The following is a 19,817-nucleotide window of genomic DNA, read 5'->3' as shown; positions in this document are numbered from 1 at the left end:
ATTTTTCTTATATATGGCAACAAACCTATTCCTTAATAAAGTCAGTGTTTTGATAATTCTAAGACAGAAAATAAGTATTAATAAATTGCTCACACCCTATTCTCTAAAACCTCTTTTCTGATAACAACTAAACATATAACATTTAGTTCTACATAAAAAAAAAAATAATATATTTGACAAGAGTAATTTTGATGGAGATTCTTACTTTGACACTAATTGAGATAGAGTTTTTAAAATAGCAAAAAAGTTCTTTAAATTTTGACCAATTGAAAATAACTTATAATGCTGCCTTTTATGGATAGACACTAAGGGGTTGGAAACAACTTTCTAAACAGCCTTAAAAAAATCAATTGGAATTAATTAATACTTTTGAAGAAAAGAAAAAAAGGAAGATAAAGATTGTCAGAACAAGACTGTAGAAATTAGGAAATACTGATCAATTATCATGCCAGGTTAAGAAATTGTATTTAATGGCAGAAAAGACAAAATCAACTGCTTTGCACCAGATGCAAACATGTGCTCTAAAAACTAATCAAAGAATGTTATAGAGAAGTTTAACTAAATATATATATATTTTTTAATTATATTAAGAAAATAAAAGACCTACACTTAAAGCATTTTCAAATTTTTTCCATTTTAGAGAAGTTAATACTTTTTATAACATCGCACTATACAAAATAAAAGAGAAACATAAATAGTCTATGTAACAATAAAAAAAAGTGGAATAAGCTTAATCTCTGTTATTCTGTTAATGAAAAAATATAAAAAATTAAAATGTTTAGAAAAAATAAAATAAACACTAAAGTTATGATAAATTTCAACCATAAAGTACCAACAAGTTAGAAAAGAAGAAATCACAAGTGTATAAAAGAAACTTCTTTTTTTTTTTTTGGATAAAGGAACTGTTTCCGATATCTAGAAATTAGATTTCGCACTATAGTCTATAGCTTTTATATTTTTACTAATATTTTAAATAGTTCAGGGTTTATGGACCACTTTTGTTTCGCAGGTCATAGATTAAATATCCCTGACTTAAAATATATAATTCTACATGCTGAAAGCTTGTAAAGTTGTTTTTAGGATAAGGAAGTCATTTGAAAAACAGCAAAAAGAACTTAGACATTCTAATAGTTATTTATGCCCTTTCTCCCTATTTTATATTAGCTTTTAATTTTTTTTTTTTATCAATTCTAATAAACTTTTTTTTTATCAGTAATTTCATGTTATTTAGATTTAAAACACTTTTGTTGAAAATTTAATATATACATAAAAAATAAACCTATTATAATATATCTACAAAATAAATATTTTTTATAACTTTAATGTGAAAACTAAAATAATAATTAAACAAAGTAAAGATTTTAACCAGTCTGTCTCAAGTGAAGATTAGAGTTCTTAAATAAAATAACAACAAAAATATATGCAAGTTTAATTCCTTAATTCATGTATGTATTTTAAATTGATATTTAATCTGTATTTTAATTGATTTTCTTATTTTTAAATTTAACATGCATGACAATTTGATTATCATCCAAGGTTTTTAGATTTATAGGCAGATTCATAACAAATTTATTTCAAAACTAGCTTTTGTGATTTCATTATGAATGACAATGTATTTCAAGCAAAATAATAAAATTTCATAACGTATTTCATTTTTGGATAATCTGCAAAACACTTCGAATAGATAAATATTGATATATTAATTGCGTTAATATTTAAGAACTTAGAACTTTTTTTAAACGTCAAAGATGCTAATTATAATTTGGTATTTCTGATAATAAACATAAAATTCGTGTAAAAGAAACAGGTTGCATACATATAAATTGTTAAAAATGTTTCATGTTAAGTGCAATGTTTTGATTGTGAGAAATACCTACACATGTAAAAAATCACACAACAAAATATTTGAAAATTTGTATAGCAAAATAAATAATTCATTAAAAAGCTTTTATTACAATATTTCAAGAAATTATCACTAGACTGGTCATAAAACAATTATTACGTTTTCAATAACACGCTTTTTAAATCTAAACATGCCGTTATAGAGTACATTGACTACTGCTTGTCATTTAAACATTGTTTTATATATTAAATAAATTATTGAAACTTGCATATTTTGTTTTAAATAAACACAATTTTATTTTCTAACGCTTTGTCAAAATTCTTTTGCATTGTTTACATTGTACACTGTTGATTTTCATAATAAAAACAATAGCACTGTTAGTCAACATGGCGGGAAAGAGATGATCCCTGTAAATACAAATTGATGACTTCGTGAATTAAAAATACATATTTGATCCATGCTAAAAAAATCTGACTGTAGTTTTTAATAACGATTTATCCTTTTTTATTATTTAATGCTAATTTCATGGCACATTTCATTTTCTGCAGCACTATTACCATTAAAAATGGCGGATCTCTCCCAAGGAGAAAAGTGAAAAATCGTTTTTTACAATCTTTCAAATGAAACCACAGGAATTTTTGTTTTTTGTGTGAACTGATTTTTACATGCTATAAAATTGTTCATTTATCTACCTTAAACATGGAGGTAAAAACTATTTTGACATCTAGAAAATCACTTGAATCCTCTGGTTTGTTTGTATTTGTAGACTCTCCTCTACCATTGCCAAATCAAATTGCTTATAAAAGAGATATTTGATTTAAATAAATAAAATGCAAATTTAAAAAAGTTCTCATTATTGATCGTTTATCAACTGTTAATAAGACTATACAAATAATTAATACAAAAATACATGCCAATTATTGATATTTATCATTTCAAGAGGCAATAATTTTTAAAGAATCTTTTCACTGATACAAAACGCAAGTCTAATATTTTTTCCGCAAAGTCGGTTCAAATATATGCATGTTCATTTAAAATTCATAAAATGAAAATCTGAGGCAGAAAATTACGTAGAGCAAAAAATGTTCTTCTTCATTATCATGTTTGCTATGTTTTCATAGTTTCAATTTTTTCAGAGCACAGCTTCTGAAAAATTCACGCGCATGCGATTCGCATTATGATCGTACGTCAGTGTGGCAACTTTTTTTTAGTCATCCGGCATATTTAAGAATTACATTTCCTCTTATTTTACGAAAACAAAAATCAGATTAGTCAATATTACACGTTTATTTAGCTCTTTTAAATTCACGATCGCAGCATCCGATTACGCCATCTGGGAATGGGAAGAGGACTGGTTCCATGTATTTAACCATCATCCCCCCCCCCTTTCCTGTGTTCCTCTTCTCAGTTGTATGGGAACGTACTACGATATTTTCCCATTCCATTATATTTTTCGTATTTAATTATCAAAAATATTTTCTAAAATTTCCACAAAGCTTTCTTTTTGAACTATGTTTAATGCAGCTTACAATTCCATATAGTTTCCTAACTTATAAGTTTTTCATCTATTTGAAAATCAAGTGAGAAACTAACGTATTTCTTTCTCCTATGAATATCCCCTTACTAAATGGTGAAAGCATGCAAAATGTTGCCATAGGTAGAGATTTCTGCTTTGCGTTACCTGTAGCCCATTTCGATCGTCAATAACGAGGGAAAAAATATGCATAAATATTACTTCAGATATCCACTTCGCATCTTACACTCCTCAACAAATCAAATGCTCTTTTTGCTTTTGAGAAGCCCATTTTTCAATCACTAGATACCATTTTTCAATCACTCAATCATCAAAAAATTCAACACCCTTTTTTATGAAAAAGAAATATTCAAAAAATGTATCAGGAATATGGTAAATACAGCTTGGTTATTGATGTAGGCAAATGTTACACGAAGCTGAAAAAGAATATTACCAATTTAATAACATACTGTTGTAACGTAATTCAGTTTAGTGAGCCACGTAATTCAGTTTAGTGAGAACTATTAGCACGGAAATTATTATTTAGTTATTTATTTATTTGCAGTCACGTACTGTCGTCGGTATGTATGTACCTATACTTTTTGAACCCCTGAAAGTTTCTCAGGTAGGAAGGTCATAGTATTAATTTGCTGCTATAAAAACATTTCAAATGCTGCTCCCATTCATTTCTATTATGCTCCCAGTTTTTTTTTCTTCCCCGATCAGATGAATAATATCAAGGTTTTGCATACTTCCGAAGAATAACCAATTTAACTTGAAAAATATGGGTTTTTTTACGCTAATTACTTATTATTTTTTGAACTAAAGATCTAATTTATCATGCAAATAAAAATTTAAGCAATTTCGTTTATGAAATTTATCAGGAAAAAAAAAAAGAAATGAAAACAATGTAAGAAGGAAAGGATCCTTAAGGACTCGGTTTTTTCCTCCATTCTCGTTTTCATAAAAAATTTTCTGCATTCAAAATTTCGTACGGAATTTTATAAAAATTTGTTAAAATTGTTTGTTCTGAGTTTCAGCTTTTGTGTTGATTTTCCGTTGATGTTTACTTTATAAACTAAGAGTGACATTGTATCGAAAATACTTTTCAACAAATATAATTAACAAAACAAAATAGTTATTTCTTGCTTTTTTCTCAAAAATATTTACATTGCATCCCTTTATGAAGCATAATAGTGCTTTTTAAAAATCTCTCTCTCTCTCTCTCTCTCTCTTTATGTATATATATTATATATTCGTTTTCTCAAACACTCTAATTTTTACAAATTAACTTTAAACTTAGATAGGAATTAGGCAGATAGAAAATGAATTTTTTCTTCATTATAAAATTAATAATTAATTACATACAGCTTTTTAATTTTTTAGCAATACGTCATGGCTGCCGTATTTTCCTCATTTCGTAGAAATTTTTTTTTTTTTAATTTAAGATTAATTTGCTTAATTTTTTAAACTTGGTTTAATAAAAGTAGTATAAAATAATCTTAATTACTATCGAATATTATTAACTTAAGCAGCTTGATACTTATTTGAATGTCACTTTAAGTTCTAGCGAAATTTATTTAAAAAAATTCTACATACAATTGATTATTAATTGTCCTTTCACTGCCACTAAAAAAAATCCACTAAGGAGCAAAAAAAAGGTGAACATATATGCATCTAAATCCAAATTCTGTTCGTGTATGCATGAACATGAAATAATATACATACATGAATATGCATGAACAAAAATACTTGTGAAGTTTATTTCCAATATAAAATAATTTTGTCGAGCCATTCGTCATATTTTCGAATTACATTTTCTCTCATTTTACGGAGACACAAATGAGATTAGTCAATATTACACGCTTATTTAATCTTCGCCTTCCTTCTTTCTTACTTTCACTTTCCTTCTTTCTTTCTTTCCTTCTTTCTTACTTTCACTTAGAATCTTTTTTTCACTCTGATGTTTTATATAACATTCAAAAATTAGTTCTATAAAATTGGCTTTGTTTAAAATGAATTCATTAAAGGAAAAAATTAAGTAATTTGATTTTAGTAATTAATTCAAAATATTAGTTGAGAATAAACTAAAAAAAGTATCGATGCATTTTTCACAATTAATAACAAGATGCACGCAAATTGTGTTACCCATATGAATTTTATAGTTTTAAAAATTTATCTTCTTAACAAATAAGATGAAATTTATAAAGTTAGAAACACAGTTTTTGCATGAATACAAATCTTGCATATTTTTAAAGATTTTTCATCAAAAGGATTTTAAAAAGTCATGATACTTTAGAAAAAACTTATAACGAAGACTTATACGAATTAGAACATTTAAAATACATTTTTATAAAAAAAAATGCTTTTTATGTGTATATAAAAAAATTATCTTTCAAATATTGTCAAATATTTTAGACAAAAATAAGTTATTATGTTCTGAAGGATGTAAACATTAAAATCATAAGTGATTTCGTCGTATTCTCCCTTTGAGAATAGACCCTTAAGAGAATACAACAAATCACATTAATCATGACATCCCCGATTTCAGATTACCAATGCTAATCCAAATTACACTCTTCTATTTTACGGAATGACATCCTTAAAAACTATTAAACGTTTACAAAAACGTTAACGTTCATGATTATACGTAAAGCAAATGGTATATAAAATTAATTTCCAAACTATACCATGTATCTCTTAAAAACATTTTCCAAAACAAACTTGACTTTAGAATGCCCAAGTCTGAAAAAATTAAAGCTCAATTCTAAGCTAAACTGCTAAATTACACAGAATGGAATTCTCATTTTTATGTTCATAAAAAAAAAAATAAATAAAAAATGAAAAACAATAAAGCTCCATTTAGATGTCTTTCAGGGAACTGATGTAAATATACGCATAAGTGAAAAGACGTATTTAAGGAAATTAATAGAAATTCACTGTAAAAAATAATTGTGATAATATAATAGTCTCGAAGCAATGAAGGCAGTTCTTTTCACCTATCAGTCTAGTGACCCTGAAATGATCAATTCTATTGTTAACTCTGAAAAAATCCGAAACACTGACAATTGCTCAGTCTTTAGATCTGAGAGCTATTGGAACTGCCCTTAATTATTCCCAGGCAACTGATAATAATTACACTTGGATATTGACCGATAGTAGGATTGCTATACAGTATTTCAAGAACTGGCCGGAAATATTTGATATTCCTGGCCAGGAGATTATAAAGCTTCTATCCGAGATAGGCCTGAAGACACCAATAAGCCTCGAATAGATCCCATCGCATGTCGGGGTACAGGGCAATGAGACAGCCGATGTGCTCGCCAAGAATGGCTATGATCTTCCTATGAACTGTTTGAACCGTCTAACTCCCACTGAGATCCACTCCACGGGAAAACACCGTTTGCTTCCAGTGTAGCGGCGCACTCCATCCCATCAGTGGAATGCTGGCAACCGCCCTGGCCTATCATTCACATGCTGCGGACCTCGGCCTTTCCAATCGGCCATGGCCAGATTTTGTAGTGGCCATCTTAAGTGTTTAAGGTTTCAAAATGGAGAGAAGACTTTCCAACCTTGTTCCTGCTCACAACCTGCTAGTCCTGATGACCTTCTTTTTTTGCCTTGGCGCTTCTTTTAAGCAGCTGCTGGTTGATCGGAAGTTTTGCAGATGTATGGGAAACTGACGCGACGGGGCCTTCTGGACCTGGTCTAGGCTTTCCTTCTCCAGGGGCATGTGTAACAGCAACAACTCTGAAAAAGAAATGTTTTTATTTCTTTTTTTTTTAACTAATTTGGTCTTTAACTTGTAAGAGCACCAAATTTTTCTTTAACTTTTCATATTATAATGCCACCTTTCACGTAGGTATTTTAAAATGCGAAATCCGTTTAATGTGAGTTGTTTCTATTTCATAAAATTGTTATTACTTTAAATAAACTTGACAAATAGTACTTTTTTTATGTAAATAATAAACTTACATTTGATTTTTTAGATTGTTTTAGATACTTTGCTAGGTACTTACTACGAATATCTTGTTTCTTACACATGGGTGCCACTATAAGAAAATTTTCAGGACTGAACTTATTTTTTGACCAATTAATTGCAGTCTAGCGTTGCTTATCGGAATTTTCAGAAATTTATGGCTTACTGACACCAAAATTTATCTTTCTTTGATAATGGCTTACTTATAAAATCAATCACTTGGTTATTTTTCTTTTTTTGAAATTTTTGTTTTATTAATTTTTTTACAGCGAAAAAAATACAAATAACAGGTAGCATTGTCCATATTTTTATACCATTCACTAAATAATACACCACTTATTTAAACCTAGAACCTTTCATATCACTACCTATTTTTCACTTTGCCATTGCTTATTTTTCCTCCCAGCACTAAAATTTAAAAAATAAATAAATTTTGATTTAACTATGGCCAATACATTGGAGGGGATGAAAAATCAATCAGATTTAGATTCAGCAATAGTACAAATTTTGTTTAGACAAGCAGATGTTGAAGTTCAATCAATCCCATTTGTCAAGACTTTAAGAACAACATTTAGCAAGGTTGCCAAAATCAAAATAAATATAAAAGTCCCGACAACATTCTTTCATTGTAGTGTGACATCATTACTTGATAATTTCACAATGTTTTCATTACGATGCAAAAAATTTTATTTTTATCTTTAACAGAAAATATGTCAAATTTTTATTAAGAAAAAAAAAAGAAAATTCGATTTAGAAAAAGGGGGAGGAGACATTAATTAGTCCAATGATTTCTCTGAAGATTGATTTCAGTCCCCAGGACTGAAGAGTCGTAGCCATGCTGACATAATTTCACCAACAACACTTATTCTACCAATTAAATTTTACAATTTTTTTTCATAGCTTACCTAAATTAAATATCAAATTTCTATATTATGGATTTCTAAATCAATTATCAGGTTGTCTACAATTTTTTGTTGTTTAAAATATTATCTTTCAAAATTGTGATTAAGAACCCAGCATAACTTAATTGAAACTTCTTGACTGTTTTAGAGGGTCGCCAGGGGGCTTCGTGGCTAGGGCAAGCAGATACGTAAGTCGGCGCTTGAATATTTATGTACTTATTAAAAAAAGGACGGGAGAAAATGTTGTAAAATCTATAATTTATGCTTATCGTATAAACGAACCATTTTACTATTGCATAGATAAAGAATCAACAGAGACTGTAATGAAACGACATATAGATGAAAAAGACGTATTTACGAAAAAATAATAAATTGTGCTTTACTGTATAAGCTCTGGAAAGCAAATTTAAAAAGCTTATTTAAGATAAAAGATTATTTTGGGCACCCCCTGTCCATTCTTTATTTCTTTATTCTTTGTCAACTATTCATTGCTCAAGAACTACTTACAGGCAGTGAATAAAATAGTGAAATCACTTCAATACTAATAAATTTTTTCATATTTTTCCAGAAATAATAAAATAATAATTTTATAACATCAAAAGTTTTTAGATCATGTAATTTATCACACATGTCAATGAAGTTTAAATATTTTTAAGAGTTTTGAGGGATCGACAACAAATTGCAAACGGAAAATAATGTTTTTGAACATCCTATGCAAAAAATCTTGCAATATATTTGTAGCTTGTGACAGTTATTTTGGTTATAATACGTAGTAATTACATAAAATTTCATAAGCCTAGCTTGAATATTTATAGAAATATAGACATTTTTATATAAAGAACTATTTTTTTTTTGTCTTGCGTTTTTTTGCCATAACTTTAGAAATATTCAACAAAATTAACCAAATTTTTGGAGCAATTTAACATTAGTTACAAAATTATAGTTTTAAAATTTGAAACAGTTTCGTTTGAAAATGTGAGCAAAATGTCAATAATTAAAGTAGTTCCTTAATACTGAGCATGAGCGGAAAAAACTAAAAAAAAAAAAATAAAAAATAAAAAAAAAAAAAATTTCTAATTTTTTAGTGAGTTGTACTTGGCAACCAATTAAGAAGTCCGATTTGAATATCTTAAAAATTTAAGAAGTTTCAAGCAATTTTTTAAGTAATTTTCGTACTTTTTAAAAGAACGTTCGAGCCATAACTTTAGAAAAGAAAGCTTCGTATTGTTGTTTCACTGCCAAACGACTACTTCAAAGGAGAAACAACTTCTACAGGGAGGAATTTAGATTAGAATTGGACGACACGTTTTGGCGGTTTACCGCTAAGGTTCGTATATTTGTTTCACTGTCACACGACTACATCTAAGGAGAAACAACTTCAACAGGGATGAATTTAAATTAAAATTGGATGACTTGTTTTGTCGGTTAATAACAAGGGTTCGTATCTTTGTTTTACTGTCAAACGACTACTTCTAAGGAGAAACAACTTGTACAGGGAAGAATTTAGATTAGAATTGGACGATTCATTTTGGCTGTTTACCGCAAAGGTTCGTATCGTTGTTTCACTGTCAAACGACTACATCTAAGGAGAAACAACTTCAACAGGGATGAATTTAAATTAAAATTGCATGACTTGTTTTGTCGGTTTATAACAAGGGTTCGTATTTTTGTTTTACTGTCAAACGACTACTTCTAAGGAGAAACAACTTGTACAGGGAAGAATTTAGATTAGAATTGGACGATTCATTTTGGCTGTTTACCGCAAAGGTTCGTATCGTTGTTTCACTGTCAAACGACTACATCTAAGGAGAAACAACTTCAACAGGGATGAATTTAAATTAAAATTGGATGACTTGTTTTGTCGGTTTATAACAAGGGTTCGTATCTTTGTTTTACTGTCAAACGACTACTTCTAAGGAGAAACAACTTGTACAGGGATGAATTTAGATTAGAATTGGATGACTTGTTTTGTCGGTTTATAACAAGGGTTCGTATCTTTGTTTTACTGTCAAACGACTACTTCTAAGGAGAAACAACTTGTACAGGGATGAATTTAGATTAGAATTGGACGACACGTTTTGGCGGTTTACCGCAAAGGTTCGTATATTTGTTTCACTGTCACACGACTACATCTAAGGAGAAACAACTTCAACAGGGATGAATTTAAATTAAAATTGGATGACTTGTTTTGTCGGTTTATAACAAGGGTTCGTATCTTTGTTTTACTGTCAAACGACTACTTCTAAGGAGAAACAACTTGTACAGGGATAAATTTAGATTAGAATTGGACGATTCATTTTGGCTGTTTACCGCAAAGGTTCTTATCGTTGTTTCACTGCCAAACGACTACATCTAAGGAGAAACAACTTGTACAGGGATGAATTTAGATTAGAATTGGACGACACGTTTTGGCGGTTTACCGCAAAGGTTCGTATATTTGTTTCACTGTCACACGACTACATCTAAGGAGAAACAACTTCAACAGGGATGAATTTAAGTTAAAATTGGATGACTTGTTTTGTCGGTTTATAACAAGGGTTCGTATCTTTGTTTTACTGTCAAACGACTACTTCTAAGGAGAAACAACTTGTACAGGGATGAATTTAGATTAGAATTGGACGACACGTTTTGGCGGTTTACCGTAAAGGTTCGTATATTTGTTTCACTGTCACACGACTACATCTAAGGAGAAACAACTTTAACAGGGATGAATTTAAGTTAAAATTGGATGACTTGTTTTGTCGGTTTATAACAAGGGTTCGTATCTTTGTTTTACTGTCAAACGACTACTTCTAAGGAGAAACAACTTGTACAGGGATGAATTTAGATTAGAATTGGACGACACGTTTTGGCGGTTTACCGCAAAGGTTCGTATATTTGTTTCACTGTCACACGACTACATCTAAGGAGAAACAACTTCAACAGGGATGAATTTAAGTTAAAATTGGATGACTTGTTTTGTCGGTTTATAACAAGGGTTCGTATCTTTGTTTTACTGTCAAACGACTACTTCTAAGGAGAAACAACTTGTACAGGGATGAATTTAGATTAGAATTGGACGATTCATTTTGGCTGTTTACCGCAAAGGTTCTTATCGTTGTTTCACTGCCAAACGACTACTTTTAAGGAAAAACAACTTCTACAGGGATGAATTTAGATTAGAGTCGGACGATTCATTTTGGCGGTTTACCGCAAAGGTTCGTATCGTTGTTTCACTGCCAAATGACTACTTCGAAGAAGGAACAACTTCTACAGGGATGAATTTCGATTAAAATTGAACGATTCATTTTGGCGGTTTACTTCAAAGGTTCGCATCGTTGTTTCACTGTCAAACGACTACATCTAAGGAGAAACAACTTCAACAGGGATGAATTTAAATTAAAATTGGATGACTTGTTTTGGTGGTTTATAACAAGGGTTCGTATCTTTGTTTTACTGCCAAACGACTACTTCTAAGGAGAAACAACTTGTACAGGAATGAATTTAGATTAGAATTGGACGATTCATTTTGGCGGTTTACCACAAAGGTTCGTATCGTTGTTTCACTGTCACACGACTACATCTAAGGAGAAACAACTTCAACAGGGATGAATTGAAGTTAAAATTGGATGACTTGTTTTGTCGGTTTATAACAAGGGTTCGTATCTTTGTTTTACTGTCAAACGACTACTTCTAAGGAGAAACAACTTGTACAGGGACGAATTTAGATTAGAATTGGACGATTCATTTTGGCTGTTTACCGCAAAGGTTCTTATCGTTGTTTCACTGCCAAACGACTACTTTTAAGGAAAAACAACTTCTACAGGGATGAATTTAGATTAGAGTCGGACGATTCATTTTGGCGGTTTACCGCAAAGGTTCGTATCTTTGTTTCACTGCCAAATGACTACTTCGAAGAAGGAACAACTTCTACAGGGATGAATTTCGATTAAAATTGAACGATTCATTTTGGCGGTTTACGTCAAAGGTTCGCATCGTTGTTTCACTGTCAAATGACTACATCTAAGGAGAAACAACTTCAACAGGGATGAATTTAAATTAAAATTGGATGACTTGTTTTGGTGGTTTATAACAAGGGTTCGTATCTTTGTTTTACTGTCAAACGACTACTTCTAAGGAGAAACAACTTGTACAGGAATGAATTTAGATTAGAATTGGACGATTCATTTTGGCGGTTTACCACAAAGGTTCGTATCGTTGTTTCACTGTCACACGACTACATCTAAGGAGAAACAACTTCAACAGGGATGAATTTAAGTTAAAATTGGATGACTTGTTTTGTCGGTTTATAACAAGGGTTCGTATCTTTGTTTTACTGTCAAACGACTACTTCTAAGGAGAAACAACTTGTACAGGGATGAATTTAGATTAGAATTGGACGATTCATTTTGGCTGTTTACCGCAAAGGTTCTTATCGTTGTTTCACTGCCAAACGACTACTTTTAAGGAAAAACAACTTCTACAGGGATGAATTTAGATTAGAGTCGGACGATTCATTTTGGCGGTTTACCGCAAAGGTTCGTATCGTTGTTTCACTGCCAAATGACTACTTCGAAGAAGGAACAACTTCTACAGGGATGAATTTCGACTAAAATTGAACGATTCATTTTGGCGGTTTACTTCAAAGGTTCGCATCGTTGTTTCACTGTCAAACGACTACATCTAAGGAGAAACAACTTCCACAGGGATGAATTTAAATTAAAATTGGATGACTTGTTTTGGTGGTATATAACATGGGTTCGTATCTTTGTTTTACTGCCAAACGACTACTTCTAAGGAGAAACAACTTGTACAGGAATGAATTTAGATTAGAATTGGACGATTCATTTTGGCGGTTTACTTCAAAGGTTCGCATCGTTGTTTCACTGTCAAACGACTACATCTAAGGAGAAACAACTTCAACAGGGATGAATTTAAATAAAAATTGGATGACTTGTTTTGGTGGTTTATAACAAGGGTTCGTATCTTTGTTTTACTGCCAAACGACTACTTCTAAGGAGAAACAACTTGTACAGGAATGAATTTAGATTAGAATTGGACGATTCATTTTGGCGGTTTACCACAAAGGTTCGTATCGTTGTTTCACTGTCACACGACTACATCTAAGGAGAAACAACTTCAACAGGGATGAATTTAAGTTAAAATTGGATGACTTGTTTTGTCGGTTTATAACAAGGGTTCGTATCTTTGTTTTACAGTCAAACGACTACTTCTAAGGAGAAACAACTTGTACAGGGATGAATTTAGATTAGAATTGGACGATTCATTTTGGCTGTTTACCGCAAAGGTTCTTATCGTTGTTTCACTGCCAAACGACTACTTTTAAGGAAAAACAACTTCTACAGGGATGAATTTAGATTAGAGTCGGACGATTCATTTTGGCGGTTTACCGCAAAGGTTCGTATCGTTGTTTCACTGCCAAATGACTACTTCGAAGAAGGAACAACTTCTACAGGGATGAATTTCGATTAAAATTGAACGATTCATTTTGGCGGTTTACTTCAAAGGTTCGCATCGTTGTTTCACTGTCAAACGACTACATCTAAGGAGAAACAACTTCAACAGGGATGAATTTAAATTAAAATTGGATGACTTGTTTTGGTGGTTTATAACAAGGGTTCGTATCTTTGTTTTACTGCCAAACGACTACTTCTAAGGAGAAACAACTTGTACAGGAATGAATTTAGATTAGAATTGGACGATTCATTTTGGCGGTTTACCACAAAGGTTCGTATCGTTGTTTCACTGTCACACGACTACATCTAAGGAGAAACAACTTCAACAGGGATGAATTTAAGTTAAAATTGGATGACTTGTTTTGTCGGTTTATAACAAGGGTTCGTATCTTTGTTTTACTGTCAAACGACTACTTCTAAGGAGAAACAACTTGTACAGGGATGAATTTAGATTAGAATTGGACGATTCATTTTGGTTGTTTACCGCAAAGGTTCTTATCGTTGTTTCACTGCCAAACGACTACTTTTAAGGAAAAACAACTTCTACAGGGATGAATTTAGATTAGAGTCGGACGATTCATTTTGGCGGTTTACCGCAAAGGTTCGTATCGTTGTTTCACTGCCAAATGACTACTTCGAAGAAGGAACAACTTCTACAGGGATGAATTTCGATTAAAATTGAACGATTCATTTTGGCAGTTTACTTCAAAGGTTCGCATCGTTGTTTCACTGTCAAACGACTACATCTAAGGAGAAACAACTTCAACAGGGATGAATTTAAATTAAAATTGGATGACTTGTTTTGGTGGTTTATAACAAGGGTTCGTATCTTTGTTTTACTGCCAAACGACTACTTCTAAGGAGAAACAACTTGTACAGGAATGAATTTAGATTAGAATTGGACGATTCATTTTGGCGGTTTACCACAAAGGTTCGTATCGTTGTTTCACTGTCACACGACTACATCTAAGGAGAAACAACTTCAACAGGGATGAATTTAAGTTAAAATTGGATGACTTGTTTTGTCGGTTTATAACAAGGGTTCGTATCTTTGTTTTACTGTCAAACGACTACTTCTAAGGAGAAACAACTTGTACAGGGATGAATTTAGATTAGAATTGGACGATTCATTTTGGCTGTTTACCGCAAAGGTTCTTATCGTTGTTTCACTGCCAAACGACTACTTTTAAGGAAAAACAACTTCTACAGGGATGAATTTAGATTAGAGTCGGACGATTCATTTTGGCGGTTTACCGCAAAGGTTCGTATCGTTGTTTCACTGCCAAATGACTACTTCGAAGAAGGAACAACTTCTACAGGGATGAATTTCGATTAAAATTGAACGATTCATTTTGGCGGTTTACTTCAAAGGTTCGCATCGTTGTTTCACTGTCAAACGACTACATCTAAGGAGAAACAACTTCAACAGGGATGAATTTAAATTAAAATTGGATGACTTGTTTTGGTGGTTTATAACAAGGGTTCGTATCTTTGTTTTACTGCCAAACGACTACTTCTAAGGAGAAACAACTTGTACAGGAATGAATTTAGATTAGAATTGGACGATTCATTTTGGCGGTTTACCACAAAGGTTCGTATCGTTGTTTCACTGCCAAACGACTACTTCTAAGGAAAAACAACTTCTACAGGGATGAATTTAGATTAGAGTTGGACGATTCATTTTGGCGGTTTACCGCAAAGGTTCGTATCGTTGTTTCACTGTGAAACGACTACATCTAAGGAGAAACAACTTCTTCAGGGATGAACTTAGATTAGAATTGGACGATTAATTTGGGCGACTTATCGCAAAGGTTCGCATCGTTGTTTCACTGCCAAACGACTACTTCGAAGAAGGAACAACTTCTACAGGGATGAATTATGATTAAAATTGAACGATTCATTTTGGCGGTTTATCGCAAAGGTTCGCATCGTTGTTTCACTGTGAAACGACTACATCTAAGGAGAAACAACTTCAACAGGAATGAATTTAAATTAAAATTGAACGATTCATTTGGGCGGCTTATCGCAAAGGTTCGCATCGTTGTTTCACTGCCAAACGACTGCTTCGAAGAAGGAACAACTTCTACAGGGATGGATTTAGATTAAAATTGGATGACTTTTTTTGGCGGTTTATAACAAGGGTTCGTATCTTTGTTTTACTGCCAAACGACTACTTCTAAGGAAAAGCAACTTCTACAGGGATGAATTTAGATTAGAGTCGGACGATTCATTTTGGCGGTTTACCGCAAAGGTTCGTATCATTGTTTCACTGTCAAACGACTACATCTATGGAGAAACAACTTCAACAGGGATGAATTTAAATTAAAATTGGATGACTTTTTTTGGCGGTTTATAACAAGGGTTCGTATCTTTGTTTTACTGCCAAACGACTACTTCGAAGAAGGAACAAACTTCTACATTGACGAATTTAGATTAGAATTGAACGATTCTTTTTGGTAGTTTACCGCAAAGGTTTTTCATCGTTGTTTCACTGTCAAACGACTACATCTAAGGAGAAACAACTTCAACAGGGATGAATTTAAATTAAAATTGCATGACTTGTTTTGGCGGTTTATAACAAGGGTTCGTATCTTTGTTTCACTGCCAGACGACTTCTTCTAAGGATAAACAACTTGTACGAGGATGAATTTGGATTAGAATATGACGATTCATTTTGGCGGTTTACCGCAAAGGTTCGTATCGTTGTTTCACTGCCAAACGACTACTTCTAAGAAGGAACAACTTCTACAGGGATGAATTTAGATTAGAATTGGACCACACGTTTTGGCGGTTTACCGCAAAGATTCGTATATTTGTTTCACTGTCAAACGACTACTTCTAAGGAAAAACAACCTGTACAGGGATGAATTTAGATTAGAATTGGACGATTCATTTTGGCGGTTTGCCGCAAAGGTTCGCATCTTTGCTTCACTGCCAAACGACTACTTCTAAGAAGGAACAACTTCTACAGGGATGAATTTAGATTAGAATTGGACAACACGTTTTGGCGGTTTACCGCAAAGATTCGTATATTTGTTTCACTGTCAAACGACTACTTCTAAGGAAAAACAACCTGTACAGGGATGAATTTAGATTAGAATTGGACGATTCATTTTGGCGGTTTGCCGCAAAGGTTCGCATCTTTGCTTCACTGCCAAACGACTACTTCTAAGAAGGAACAACTTCTACAGGGATGAATTTAGATTAGAATTGGACAACACGTTTTGGCGGTTTACCGCAAAGATTCGTATATTTGTTTCACTGTCAAACGACTACTTCTAAGGAAAAACAACCTGTACAGGGATGAATTTAGATTAGAATTGGACGATTCATTTTGGTGGTTTGCCGCAAAGGTTCGCATCTTTGCTTCACTGCCAAACGACTACTTCTAAGAAGGAACAACTTCTACAGGGATGAATTTAGATTAGAATTGGACGATTCATTTTGGCGGTTTGCCGCAAAGGTTCGCATCTTTGCTTCACTGCCAAACGACTACTTCTAAGAAGGAACAACTTCTACAGGGATGAATTTAGATTAGAATTGGACAACACGTTTTGGCGGTTTACCGCAAAGATTCGTATATTTGTTTCACTGTCAAACGACTACTTCTAAGGAAAAACAACCTGTACAGGGATGAATTTAGATTAGAATTGGACGATTCATTTTGGTGGTTTGCCGTAAAGGTTCGCATCTTTGCTTCACTGCCAAACGACTACTTCTAAGAAGGAACAACTTCTACAGGGATGAATTTAGATTAGAATTGGACGATTCATTTTGGCGGTTTGCCGCAAAGGTTCGCATCTTTGCTTCACTGCCAAACGACTACTTCTAAGAAGGAACAACTTCTACAGGGATGAATTTAGATTAGAATTGGACAACACGTTTTGGCGGTTTACCGCAAAGATTCGTATATTTGTTTCACTGTCAAACGACTACTTCTAAGGAAAAACAACCTGTACAGGGATGAATTTAGATTAGAATTGGATGACTTGTTTTGTCGGTTTATAACAAGGGTTCGTATCTTTGTTTTACTGTCAAACGACTACTTCTAAGGAGAAACAACTTGTACAGGGAAGAATTTAGATTAGAATTGGACGATTCATTTTGGCTGTTTACCGCAAAGGTTCGTATCGTTGTTTCACTGTCAAACGACTACATCTAAGGAGAAACAACTTCAACAGGGATAAATTAAAATTAAAATTGGATGACTTGCTTTGGCGGTTTATAACAAGAGTTTGTATCTTTGTTTCACTCCAAACGACTACTTCTAAAAGGCAATAACGTCTGAGGGGATGAATTTAGATTAGGATTAGACAACTCATTTTGGTGGTTTACTATAAAGGTTCGTAACTTTGTTTCACTGTCAAACGACTTCTGAGGGGAAACAACGTCAACAGGGATTAATTTAGATAGGATCAGACGACTCGTTTTGAAGACTTACAGAAAGGGTTCCTACCTCTGTTTTACTGTCAAATGATCGCTTTTAGGGAAGAACAACTTCTACAGAGATGAATTTAGATTAGGAATCGGTGACTCATTTAAACACTTTATTGTAAAGATTTGTGTCTCTCTTTTGCTGCTAAATAACAACTTTTTATAGGAAGCAACTTCCATAGGAATGAATTTAGCTTAAAATCGTGCGACTTGTTTAGAGGCCTTACTGCAAAAGATTTCGATACTTGTTTGCCAGTTGATCAGTCCTAGAGTGAAATAAGATCTGCGAAGATGAATATAGACTTAAATTAAAGAGCAAGGTTAAAAAATATTGGCGTCGTTCGTAAAAATTCTAATATTTGTGTATAATGGAAAAGGGTGGGTTTTTTACGTTTCTCCATCACCTTTAAATTTTTTAAAGAAAGGAGATGTTGCTAAACTACCCACTCCTTTTGAGGAAAATTTCATATTGATAGGTAATATTTGCTATCGACATTAAAAATTAGAGAACTAACGAGTAGGTCATTAAGGAAATTGTTGGTGGATTATAATGAATTTAACAAGTTTTGGTAACGTGGTTGAAATTGATTTAAAAAGTTCTGCTGCAATGAATAATTTTCAAATCTTTTACCGAATGTTCAGAAACTTTTGTGAAGGTTTCAAATTAAAAACTCCATAATAAATGGTCACATGAATGAAAGGGCAAAAAAATTTCGAATTTCCATCTTGTTCTTTTTTCACAGTTGCAAAACGTATTAAGTGTCAGATAATAATTCTAAAGCGAAAAGAAAGACGTTTTAAAAGCAACCAATCTCTAACAGCCCCAAGTATCTATGGTTTCTGTTATAACCACCTTTAATATATTTTTAAAATTCTTGCTTGAAATGAACTTAAAAAAATCTATGTACATTAGGAAACACAAATAAATATATAGGTCAAATAAATATATTAGACAGAATTTGAAAACCTTTTTGTTATTCCTCATTTAAATCTAAAGCTTAATTTTAAACAAAATAAATTATAAAAGTAATCTACCTTAAATCGTGAACTATGATGTTTAAAAGTATGTAATATCCCAGAAAATATAATAACACCCTCTTTTCGACTGCGACGCCAAAGATTCGTATCCCATCAATGGTTAATAGACGGCTAATTCATATCTTGTTTTAAACGCAAAATGTCTCCTGTGGCTGATAAAAAGTAAGTTAAAATAACGCTACCCTATTCAATGCTTTTAATCAATATGTTATGCAAATGGTGGTTTATTTTCTTCAAGTGCGAGTTTGTGCGATACTGGTCCCAAAAGTTCATTTGTCTTTTAGGCTGGTTTCAAGTTTACTAAGCTTTGAGAATTGAATTTTTTTTTAAAAATCTGGATAAGCTGTTCAATGCTGGTGATAAAATAAAATAAAATAAAATATTATTACAAAGTGACTAAAAAGTGATATTTTCATTTTGTCATAACATGTCATAACTTTTTTGTCATTATACAAATGTTTAATTTTTAATATTGTTACTCATATAAAATCTTTTTAACATGCTGACGTATGTACTTTTAAGTGATTTATTCAATTGCTCTCTGCAGCCTAATGAGGGCAGTTGTATATAATTTTCTATCCGCCAAATTGAAGAGGTGGACTGAACATGAAACATTAATGGTGCCACTCTCTTAATACGCTTCCATTTTATA

At 32.1% G+C, this 19,817-nt stretch overlaps 1 protein-coding gene across 4 annotated transcripts in view; it reads right to left on the bottom strand.

Moving 5' to 3' along the window:
- ash1 (histone-lysine N-methyltransferase ash1) overlaps positions 1–2,665 on the bottom strand; it is a 47,797-nt gene extending 45,132 nt beyond the window's left edge. The window contains exon 1 of one of the 4 annotated variants that reach the window (XM_016061818.4): positions 2,536–2,665. The gene's annotated coding sequence lies outside the window, so the exon portion shown is untranslated. Of the gene's footprint in view, positions 1–1,955 lie in introns of all 4 variants that reach the window. The other 3 variants (XM_016061819.4, XM_016061821.4, XM_071178927.2) reach the window with 3 other exon arrangements.
- Positions 2,666–19,817: the final 17,152 nt, after the last annotated feature.

The sequence above is a fragment of the Parasteatoda tepidariorum genome, chromosome 3 (assembly GCF_982258835.1).
Source record: "Parasteatoda tepidariorum strain Cologne lab strain chromosome 3, Ptep-v5.0, whole genome shotgun sequence".
NCBI classification, from domain to species: domain Eukaryota; kingdom Metazoa; phylum Arthropoda; class Arachnida; order Araneae; family Theridiidae; genus Parasteatoda; species Parasteatoda tepidariorum.
This window is presented reverse-complemented; position numbering and strand designations above follow the sequence as displayed.